We start from the raw sequence: 12,322 nt of genomic DNA on the forward strand, positions 1-12,322 counted from the left end.
AGGAGGCCCAGGTGGGAGGATCACTTGAGCCTAGGAGTTCGAGATTGCGGTGAACTATGATCACACCACTGTACTCCAGCCTGGGCAACAAAGCAAAACCTCATTTCTAAAAAATTAAAATTAAAAAAAAAAAATCCCAATACCATCTTGCCTAATCAAGATCATCACCATCACTCCAGCAATGATCCCTCCTCTTCTGTATTCTGGATATTTCCCTCTCTATTGGGTCATTCCCATAAGCAGCCATTATTTCTCCAATCCTACAAGGTCTTTGACCCATTTCTCTGCTCCTCTTGAAACAAAACTTCTAAAAGAGTTTTCTATACTTTGTCTCTAGTTCTCCTCCCATTCTGCAACAGCAGAATACATACTGTATGATTATCATTTATATAAAGTTCAAAAACATGTTAAACATATGTATGTCAAGACTGCATATGTATGTAGTAGAAACATAACAACATACACAAGGCTACATATGTGGCATAATTTAGGTCATCAACTGAATGGTAGGTTTCCCATCCTCTCCTGAACTCACACCATTCATCCTTTCATCCTCACCACTCCATGAAAACTGTTAAGCCCAACAATGAATTTCACATTGGTTAAACCCAATGGTCTAGTCTCAAGTCTCATCTTGATTGAGTTGTCTGTAACAGCTGAAACAGCCAATCACATGATTCACTTTTTTTTTAACACCGCACCCTCTTGGTTTTCCTCCTTCATCCCTGGTCCCTCCTTCCCTGTCTTCTTTGCTGCCTCCATCTCTTCTCTCAGATCCCTTAACCTTGCAGTGAGTAACTCAGGGCTCATTCCTTGGACTTCTCTTTGTTATCTGTACTCATTTCTTTGCTGATCTTATCCAGGCTCCTGACTTCTGATATCATCATATATGATGACAACACCCAAATTTATATCTCCAGCTCAGACCTCTTACCTGAACTCTAGATTCTGATAGCTAGCAGTCTACTGCATATCTCAAACTTAACATGTCAAGAATTGAACAATATTCTCCCTCAAGTCTGGTCAACCCACCAGCTTTCCTGTCTCAGCTGATAACTCCATCCTTCAAGTTGCTCAGACCAAAAACCCTAGAGTCATTCTGGACTCCCCTCTTTCTCTCACACTCCTAGTCTAGTCTAGAGTCAGAGAGCTTCCCTAACCACCTCCACTGCTAACGCCTGGCCTGAGCCACCATCATCTCATGATTAGATTAACCTTCTAAAAGCTCTCCCTGTTCTCATGCTTGCCCCTCTCAACATAATAGCTAGAATGAGCCTTTTAAAACCTATGTCAGATGTCAGTCTTCTGTTTAAATCCCTCCATCAAATGCTCATTTCATTTAGAGTAAAAGTCTACATGCTTACAGTAGTCTAAAGGGTTCTGCAAGATCGGCATCGCCACCCATCTGATCATTATCTCTTTAATTTCATCTCCTATCACCCTCTTCCTGGATGACTCTGCTCTAGCCTTCCTGACCACCTTTGTTGGCCCCAGAAGATGCCAGCCATGTGCCCAAGTTAGGGCCTCTGCACTGGCTGTGCTCTCTGCCTTGTACACATCTCACCCAGGTAACTGCATAGCAAACTCCCTCATCTCCTTTGGTCAAAAGTCAGTCACCTTCTCAATGAGGCCTACCCTGACCTTACAAACATCACAATCCATTCTTAACTCTCACTGTGTACCTCAAATCCCCTTAGCTTGATTCTCTTTTCCCATGGCACTTAGCTTCTAACATACTATTTGACTTATTTATGTGCTGTATTTATTGTTTATTACTCATCACCCTCCACCAGAATGTAAGCTCCATGAGGGCAGGGATTTATCTGCAGTGTTTGCTAATGTATCCCAAGTGCCTAGAGTAGCTATTGACACATGGGAAGTGCTCAATAAATATGTGTTGAATGATGGAGGAGGTGTTTCATGCTTCTATTTATAGAAATGAAAACTAGAACTAAGGTTGACTCCAAATTCTATTTCATTCCAGCAAAAAGTGTTACATTTTAATTTTAACAGTATATCAAAATTTGTAATATTTTATGTTAAGATCAATTAGGTATTAGAATTATGTTAATTATATAATTAACATGAGTTTTTTTAACTTAAGAGACCGAGTCAAAAGAATTTTTAAAAAATTTTTATAGAAGACATTATTCCAATGTCCACTGATCAAAAAAAATAAAAACATTAAAAAAAATTTTTATAGAGAAATATGATAGGCTGATCAATAAAAGACTTTCCAGCCTAAAACATTATATTAAAATGCTCAGGGAAATATAAGATAAGGAGAAAAAGAGTGATGTAAAATTTCTTTTAAAGAAAAGCTTGTTCATGTATTTATTAAATGAATGACAGTTGCATTATGATATTTAAGTTTCCTTGGATACATTTAAAGAGTGATGTAACAATCTTATTTTAAAATGCCAATACTTATGCCAGAAATAACAAACCTTGCCATTATTTAAGCTTATGATTAAACATATTAGATATGACCTTTAAAAGTAAAGAAGAAACAGTTTTCCAATTTCTTTTAGGAGGAAAGCAAGAACATTTTTGAAGACCACAGTCCCAAAGCCCCCAAAGGGAGCTTGAAAGTTTTCTTTTCCTTTTATTTTCTTTAATGGTTCTACCTCCTACAAATAGGAGCTTTCCAAGGTGAGGAGAATTTAGAACTTTAACCTTTTCATCCTAGGGGTGGAGATAGAGAGCTCTCACTTCCAGCATCGTCCACCTCGGAAAGAACAGAATGAAATATTACCTTGGAAAGAACCTAGCAATTGACAGATCAGGCACAAATTAGTGTCAACCCAATTTGGGGTGGGGAGTTCTCTGTGTTGCCCAGGCTGGATTCAAACTCCTGGCTCAAGCGATTCTCCTCCCTCACCCTCCTGAGTAGCTGGAATTACAGGTGCATGCCATCGTAACCCAATGTTTTTTAAAAATAATCCAAGATGATTGGGCATGGTGGCCCATACCTGTAATCCCAGCACTTTGGGAGGCCTAGGCGAGAGGATTGCTTGGGGCCAAGAGTTTGAGATCAGCTTGAGCAACACAGTGAGACCCCTATCTCTAAAAAAATTCAAAAATTAGCCAGGCACGATGGTACACACCTGTAGTCCCAGCTACTCAGAAGGCTGAGGCAGGAGGATGGCTTGAGCCCAGGCATTCGAGGTTGTAGTGAGCTATGTTCATGCCACTGTACTCCAGCCTTGGTGACAGAATGAGAGCCTGTCTCTGAAAAAGAAAACAATAATAATAACAATAAAAATCCAAGTTGCCTCTGAAAATGACTTGACATCGATTAACCTAATCACTGCAAATGTTTCCCACATTCCTAAAAGCACTATAATAAACTCTGTCATCTCTTTTGGCTTAAAGTATAGGAAGGTATGTTTCAGGATGAATTTGACATGCATTTGACTGTCAAGTGATTTGTTCCTTTAGCTTCAGAGGAGGCCAAAGACTTGATGAGGAAGAGAGCAGATGGGTGGAACCAATGCTCCATTTTTGTCTTCATTTTTTTTCTAAATAGCTGTAACAGCTGCTGTCCATGCCAGATCCAGCAGGGCCACAAGGGCAGCTGTGGACAGAGTCCCAAGGGGAGAAAGGAGTGAAGCAGAGAGGAAGGAATTAGGTGGGCGGGAAGGAAAAATCTCAGCCCACCTTTGGCAGCTGTCCTCCAAGTATTCACAGAGGCTGGGAGCTGCTGACAGTGAGGGACAGGAGCAGCACCGCACCATCGATCTGCCCTGATCCCTCCATTCATGCAATGAACATTTTATTCAATACCTCCCACGTGGCAAGTACTGAGGGATTCTGACATAAATCTACAGCACTTGACCTTAAGAAGCTCCTGGTCTAGTAGGGGCAAGAGTGAAGTGTAAAGTGACAATTCTGATGACTTGGAATACTGGGCAAGGAAAGAGAAGATGCATCCAAATCTTGCCTGAGGGAGTTCAGAAAGCTTCTTGGAGAAAGTGACATTTGAGCTGGATCCTGAGGCACAGTAGGAGTTGGCCAACAGAAAAGAATTGAGTGGGAACTTCCAAGGCAGAAGAAACAGCCTGGAGATCTGAAAGAGGTTGCACTTGTGGAATAGTTAAAAAAAAAAAAAAAAAATTAATGTGTAGTCATAGATATACTTGCCCGTGTATAAAACAAAATGAAAACAAAAACAAAACTCCATTTGTAAAAGGTTACACATTGCAGTATTATTTGCCATAGCAAATGGTTGGAAACAACTCAAATGCTTATCAAAAGGGGACTGGTTAAATAAATTATGACACATCCATATGAGAGAACACTACATAACTGTAGAATGGAGTAAAACTGTTCACTGTACCTATATGGGAAGATCTCATAGGTTTACTGGCAAATGAAAAGTAAGGTCCAAAACAACAAAAATTATGCTAACTTTTGTGTTTAAAAGGAGAAGAAATCATATATATTATAACAACTATGGTTGCAGGGGGTGAGGTAGGACCTGAACAGATGGAGGTTAGGATGGGGTGAAATGTTTCACTGCAAAATTTCTTTTATTGTTAAGCCATGTAAATGTATTACCTATCCAAAAAATTAAATTGAAACTTGAAATTCAAAGTGAAATTCTTGTTCTTCTCCTTTAAGACTCAGTGACTCTCTAGGAATGGTCCCCTGCTATTTGTCAGAGTTGGCCCCCCTTTTCTTTCTGCTCTGAGACTAGGCTGTGAGTTCCCTGAACTCATGAGGTTCTCCTTCCCCACCTTCTCTGAGTGCCTAACACCAGGCTTGCACACAGCAGATGTTGAGGATGTTTGTTGGATGACTGCGTGGAGGGGAGCGGTGGGAGATAAAGCTGGGAAGACAGATTTGGGGCCAGACGGGGAAGGAAGACATGCCGATGAGTGACCTTCATTCAAGACCGAATATGTTTGGACTTTTTTTTCTTTCTTTCTTTCTTTTTTTTTTTTTTTTACAGTTTTATTGAGGTATAATTTACATATTGCAAACTTTTTAAAATAGACAGTATGATGCATTTGGGTAAATATATTCGATGTGCAACCCACCACCACAATCAAGTTTTAGAACACTTTCCTCCCTCCAAAAATTTCCCTTATGTCCCTTTGTAGTCAGCGTCCACACCCACACTCCTGGCCCAGGCAACCACTGCCCAGCTGCCTGTTGCTAAAGTTTCGGGTTTTCTAGAATTTGACATAAATTGAATCTTACGATACATAATCTTTGGTATCTGGGTTCTTTCACTCAGCATATTGTTTTTGAGATTCAAAATGTTATTGTGTGTCAGTAGTTAGTTCCTTTTTACTACTCAGTAGTATTCCATTGTGTATATACACAAGTCCACAGAAACAGAGGTACATTAGAAGGTTAGTGACTATCAGGGAATGGAGAAGGGGAAATTGGAAGGTATGGGATTTCCTCTTGAGGTGACGGAAGTGTTCTGGAATTAGATAGTGCTGAGAGTTGTAAAATATTGAGAACATACTAAGAGACGCTGAATTGTACACTTTAAAATGGTTAAAATGGCAAATTTTATATAAATTTTATCTTTTAAAAAGTACATTTTAGGTAAGCATCACAGCATGGTTACCAACCAAACAGTCTTTGGAGGCAAACTGACTTGGTTCAAGTCTCCATTTCACTCCTTACTAGCTAAGACACCTCAGACCTTAGAAATTATTCTAAGCCTCAGTTTCTTCATCTGTGAAGTGGGGGTAAAAATAGAGGCCATCACAGAGCTGTGTAGAAACTCAATGAGATTATGCACGTGCAGCACTTAGCATGGTGCTGATAAGTGCCTAATCAGTGTAAGCTTCTTGTTTAATCCATTTACACTTGCCATATTTCAAGATCATTCCATGTCTTAATCTATTTGATTTAACAGGAAGCAGGGACTTTTCTCAATCTACAGGTGGTGAACCATTAAGAGATTTGTCCCCATATAAGTAATTTGCCCCCATATTGGAGAACATTCTATAAAATAACTGGTCTGTATTTTTTGAAAATGTCAGTGTCATAAAAGACAAAGGCTCAAGGAACTATTCCAGACTAAAGGAGACTAAATAGGACAATTAAGCGCCACGAATGATCCTGAATTGAGTCTAGGGGATGGAAAATACACTGTAGTAGTACTGAATTGGTGTTAGATTTCCTGATTTTGATGACTGTAGCATGCAGGGCCAGGACTGGGGTAAAGCATGAAAGTCTCCTAGCGTGCAAAACTGAAGGAGCCCACTGGAGGGACCACTTACTCTCAAGCCTTGCTCGCCTCTGTGTGGTTCTGGTCCTGGTATTGTGATTGTGTAAGAAAATGTCCTTGTTCCTAGGAAGTACACACTGAAGTAGTAAAGGTAAGGAGAAATAAAACAATTAGTCATGCATTGTAGTGCACACCTGTAGCACCCACTACTCCTGAGGCTGAAGCAGGAGGATCGCTTGAGGCCAGGAGTTCAAGGTTACAGTGTGCTGTGATCAGGCTACTGTACTCTAGGCTGGGCAAAAGAGCAAGAACCTGTCTGTAAAAAAATAACCAAAAAACAGTAAAGGCATACCAATGTATGCAATTAACTCTCCAATAGTTCAGCAATAATAATAATATGTAGGTAGAGACAAAGTTAAAGCATACGTTGTAAAATGTTAACAATTGGTGAATCTAGGTAAAGGGTATACAGAAGTTATTTGTATTATTCTTGCAAGTTTTCTGTAAGTTTAATATTTTTTTAAGTATTAAGTCACTTGTCCATGTGATGAAGTTTCATTAGCAGCAGAGCTGGAATCTGGAATTCAGACTCTGCACACAGTGCATGTTACAGTTAGTGCTACCCTACAATCAATAGCTACAGCCTAAAGCCAGGACCTGGAGGCCTCCTGTCCCGGTGCCTCAGAGCAGTGTTTCTCCAACTTTAACATGCACAAAAATCACATGGAGATCTTGTTAAAAGTGAATTCTGATTGAGTGGATCTGAAGTCAAGCTGGAGAGTCTACATTTCTAACAAGCTTCCAAGTGAGGCTGATACTGCCGGTCCCTGGACCTTGGTTCCAGAGGCAAGGCCCTAGACCAGGGGTCCTCAGACTTTTTAAACAGGGGGCCAGTTCACTGTCCCTCAGACCGTTGGAGAGTGGTTGGAGAGTGTGGTGGCGCACATTCCACACATGCGCACTGTGGGCCAGGGCAAGTCGGCTGCTAAGCAGGACAGGCAGTGGCAGCATAAACACCCGGCAGGCCGGATAAATGTCCTTGGCAGACTGCATGTGGCCTCCGGGCTACCTACCCTAGACCCTAGTGCCCCCACCTGTAAGGGCCTAAAATTCAAAATGTAGTAGGGAGGGGAATATAGGAAGGGAACACTAAATGATTTAGGAGACCATTTATTGTCATGATTCTATCCATTTAAAATGCTTTTCAATGATAAGTTGAGCCTTCTTTTTTCAAACTTCCTTTCATTCCATAAACATCCAGCATAAGCCTACTGGGTGCCATATTTTAGAATTCAGAATTGAATGGGGATGAACATTAACTGAAATAGTTATAATTTACCCAGTCTTTCTCTCCCCCCAGGAGACTCCACATCAGCCTTAAACCTAGACAGTGTTTAATCCAGTAAGTAAACTTGGCATCTACCAGTCACCCTTAATGTCACAGGCACAAGAGAGAATATCACAAGCAGGGAGTGCTAGAAATGACAAGTTCATCAAAAGCAAAATACAAACATTAAAAAAAAAAGAGTTGCCATATGTGCTGTGGGATCACTTTAGTGATAAAAGGATCTTATAATGAATATTTGTGTAGCTTTTTTTTTTTTTTAGCTTTCAACAACACAAATCTTTTTCACATTTTAAAAGGATTTTTCTTGGGAGACAACCTTGAAGAAAATAATTAATGCTAGCTGAGACCAAAATCACAGTTACTGTTTGTTTTCTTTAAAGCTTCAGGAATAATCAAGTACCACCTTTCCGAAGGTGGGAATGAAGCCCAGAAACAGGTATTGAAGAGAGAAGGATGCTGTGAGCACTTGGGCAGGCGCAGACGTCACATCTGCTCCTCAGCATGAGCCTTGTGGAGGGCAGAGAAGAAGGTGGCTCCAAGACTCAGCCTCTCCTGCAAGATGCAATGGCCCTCAGACCCCCACCACTGGGAGGCTCCCAAAACACTTACCCCTCTGGGTTTGTTCTGTCCCTTTCTCCCAGGGCTGCTGCTGCCTCTCTGCTTTTGCTTCTTCCCCTTTCCTTTCCCTGGCTGACTTTCACTTCCCTGGCACTTCTGATAAGCTTCACCCAGCTGCTGCCCTTGAACTGCCTCCATACTTCCTTCCCCCCACGCTGCCAATGCAATGCGTGGTGCTCCTGGGGAGCCCGCTCCTAAGAAGCCCTGGGCCCACAGTGCTCTCCTCTGGGGCTCCAGAACATCCCCAGCCATCCCCATCTTTAATCAGGAAGGAAATAAGGACATGACACACCACTGGCTGTAGTTGTATCCCTCTCTCCTCCTTTTCAGGGTGGCTGGTTCCCAGGTCACCTCCTACTCAGTGCAGCAGTAGTGCCCATCCTCTTTAAGAAAGATGCCATGGCCCAGAAGCCCTGTTCAGGCCTGGCTGCCTTCTCCAGCACACAGATCACTGAGCTGCAAAGTTGGTCCAAACTTGCCCAGGGCTACATCGGTTAGTTAGAATGCAGGCCCTGACTCCGGCCCTAACCACAGTCCACAAAGGCTCCTTGGAAAATGTTCTTTGTTGGAGGATTTGACACAAAGGCCTAGGAATGCGGGCTTAGGCAGTCCTGCCCCTACAGCTGGCCCTCCAGCCTCACTGCTCTCCCAAGGGGAAAATGGAACTGGCTTCTTCAGCCAAGCACAAAGCCACTGTGGGCAATCACAGGCCCAGGCCCAGGGTCTGCCCTTCCTCCCTCTTCCATCTTTACAAATCTCACCCTCCACAAGGCCCGGCTCTCCTCCTACTGATGACTCCATCTCCGCTGATCTCATCTAAACAACCGCAAGTGCTCCACTGGCACTTGATTTTGTACTGTCTTGTGTGTTTACATTCTACTTCATTAAGAGACAGTGGCATAGAGGCTAAGATTATGGATGAGTTTGGAAATCAAACAGACAAGCATCCAAATCCTGGCTTTCTGTGTGCTCCTTGGCAAGTTACTGAACCCATCTCAACTTCAGTTACATCGTCTTTAAAAGTAGGCATCATAATATTCGTTTCAATTTTTCTGTTCCTGACTGGGTGTAGTGGCTCATGCCTGTAATCCCAGCACTTTGGGAGGGAAGATCACTTCTGGACAGGAGTTCGAGACCAGCCTGGGCAACATGGCAAGACCTTATCTCCACAAAAAATAGAAAAATGAGCCAGGTGTGGTGGTGCATACCTGTAGTTTCAGCTATTCAAGAGGCTGAGGTGGGAGGATTGCTTGAGCCCAGGCATTTGAGATTGCAGCAGTGAGCTATGATGGTGCCACTGTACTCCAGCCTGGGTGACAGACTGAGACACCGTCTCTTAAAAAAAAAAAAAAATATATATATATATATACATATATATATGTGTGTGTGTGTGTGTGTGTGTTTTTCTTTTCCAAGAGCTAAATGAAAATTCTCATCCAACAAAAATTTACTGAGAATCTACTATTTGTCAGGCACTGCTCTACATGGGGATATAATAGCATATGAAACAAATTCTTTGTCACTTACATTCTAGTGGGTGATACATATGACAAACAAATGGATAATATACCATTAAAGTATAATTGCTATTGTATATAATAAAAAGGACCATAGAGAGTTATTAGATTTGGGGATGGAATAGAGTATTATTTTAGATAGGGCAATCAGGGGAGATTCTCTGAGGAGGTGACAGTTGAGCAAGGCCCTGAATGGTGCAAAGGAAGGAGCCACGAAAAAATGCAGAAAGAACAGATATAAAGATCCTGAAGCAGAGATAAGCTCAGCATATTTGCATAACAGGAGTAAGAGCAACACAGGGCTGGGTAAGAAAGGAGTGAAGTAGAAGGTGAAATCAAAAAGGTAATATGTGTGGAAGAGGCTTAGCATGTAGTAAGAGCTCCATAAATAACTATTCTTAAGGGGGTCTTATTTTCCTAATAAGGCCGCATGCTCTATGAATGCATTCATTCACTGGACAGATAATTACTGAATGCCTACCAGGTGCCAGGTACTATGTTACAAGATAGGGACAACATGAACAAAACAGACTTGGGAGAAGAAAATAATAAGAAAATGAGTAGGGTGCAGTGACAAGATCACAGAAACAGCTGAAGCCACCTATTGCGACTTTAGGAGCTGAATTTGGACTCAGAGGCATCCTGACACTTGCCATTTTATAGCAAAACACTGCTTAGAAAAGTGCCCATTGAATCATTATTTCAATATTAAGAGATGGAAAAAGATATAAAGGGTAAATATGAACCAAAAAAACTCCAGGATAGCAATTTTACTATCACTCAAAATAGACTTTGAAGTAGAGAATATACCCTAATATAGGGTATAGAATATACCCTTACATACAAAAAGACTTTATATACAGTATAGATCAAGAAGTGTATATAGTATATATTAATATATACACTTAACAATATAGCTTCAAAATATATACAGCAACAATTTACATAAGAATCAGCAACTATAATCAATGATTTTAATATATTCCCTTAGAAACTGATAGACCAGTTTTCATAAAGTGAAGATAAAATACATTTGAATGACTCAATTAGTAAGTTCAGTCTAATAGCCTTATACCCAACAAATGAAGAACATACCTTCTTCTCAAAAACACATGGAATAATTACAAAGATTATTCACGTACTAGTCATATATCTCAATAAATCCCAATGTATCAACATCATACAGCCCCATATTCTTTGACCACATGCAATAAATTTAGAAACCAATAAAAAAAAAGAATGGGTTGAAATTCTTTGGAGTCTGGAAGTGTAAAAGATACTATTTAATACTGAAATAAAGAAATTGTAATACAGGAATTTTTGCAATGAAAGCACCATGTGTGAAAGTGTGTGTAAAGTAGTGCATAAAGAGAATTTATAGTGTTGTATATAGTTATTTAGCAAACAAGAAATATTAAAACCAAATAAGCTAAGTGTTTAGTGCAAAAATTCTTAAGAAATAAGCAGGAAGGAAACACTAAAGATAAGGGCAAAAACCAATGATATGAGGTAGTAGAGGAAGGAGGAAGAAAAGCAATAAATAAGAATGACAAAATCAAAAGATGATTTTGTTGAAAAGACTGCTATCTCTGGTAAGACAGATCAAGAGAAAGTAGGAAGATATACAAGTAAACAAAAGACAAAATAAAATGGAGGAAATGATTTACAGAAAAAATTCTTATTTTAAAAAGATTATAAAAATTAGCCGGTGTGGTGGCACGTGCCTGGCTGAGGCAGGAGGATTGCTTGAGCCCAGGACTTTGAGGCTGCTGTGAGCTATGATCATGCCACTGTGCTCCAGCCTGGGTGACAAGAGTGAGACCCTGTCTCAAAAAAAAAGAGAAAGACTAAGGATTGGAGAGGAAGAAATAATTTGTTGTTGTGATTATAATTATTATATAATATATTAAACTTGTTATTATAATTTACATGGAAAATCCAAGAGAATGAACAAGTTATTAACATCTAAGGCAAATTCAGGAAGGTTGCTAGATAGAAAAGCAACATACAAAAATCAGTAGTCTTCCTCTACACTGATGAATAATAAGGTAATTCAGTAAAATAAGGTAATAATAAGGTAATTCAGTATAAATAATAATAAGGTAATTGAATAATAAGGTAATTCAGTATAAATAAGATACCATTTACAGTAATTGTAAGACCATAAAATATGTAGAAATTAACCGATCAAAGAATGCACGTGAACTATCTGGATAAAAATGTAAAACTCTATTAAAAGAGATTAAAGAAAACCTAAAGAAATGAGAACATAGTTTACAGAGTTACTGATGAATGTAAACAGAATGTAAACAGAACATAGTTTACATTCATCATTTAACACTGCAAAAATAACAATTCTCCCAATATTAACCTATAAATACAGTGTGATTGCATCAAATTATGTTCTGTGTTGCCATAACAGAAAACCTGAGACTAGGTAGTTTATAAACAAGAGAAGTTTATTTGGCTTATGGTTCAGGAGGCTGGGAAGTGCAAGAGTATGGGGCCGGTGTCTAGTGAGGACCTTCGTGTTTCGTCATCCCATGGCAGAGGGTGGAAGGGCAAGAAAGTGTGAGAGCAAGTGAGCAAAAGAGGACCAAACTTGCTTTTATAACAACCCAGTCTCCAAATAATGAACCCTCGATA

At 40.1% G+C, this 12,322-nt stretch overlaps 1 protein-coding gene across 2 annotated transcripts in view; it reads right to left on the reverse strand.

The window, feature by feature from the left end:
• SMAD4 (SMAD family member 4) overlaps window positions 1-12,322 on the reverse strand; it is an 88,164-nt gene that overhangs the window by 53,310 nt on the left and 22,532 nt on the right. Inside the window, exons 2-3 of one of the 2 annotated variants that reach the window (XM_075993865.1) lie at window positions 6,246-6,330; window positions 3,108-3,231 (exon numbers count right to left, since the gene is read on the reverse strand). The gene's annotated coding sequence lies outside the window, so the exon portion shown is untranslated. The remainder of the gene's footprint in view (window positions 1-3,107; window positions 3,232-6,245; window positions 6,331-12,322) is intronic. The other variant, XM_075993864.1, reaches the window with a different exon arrangement.

Source organism: Microcebus murinus, chromosome 17, assembly GCF_040939455.1.
Source record: "Microcebus murinus isolate Inina chromosome 17, M.murinus_Inina_mat1.0, whole genome shotgun sequence".
In the NCBI taxonomy this organism is placed as follows: domain Eukaryota; kingdom Metazoa; phylum Chordata; class Mammalia; order Primates; family Cheirogaleidae; genus Microcebus; species Microcebus murinus.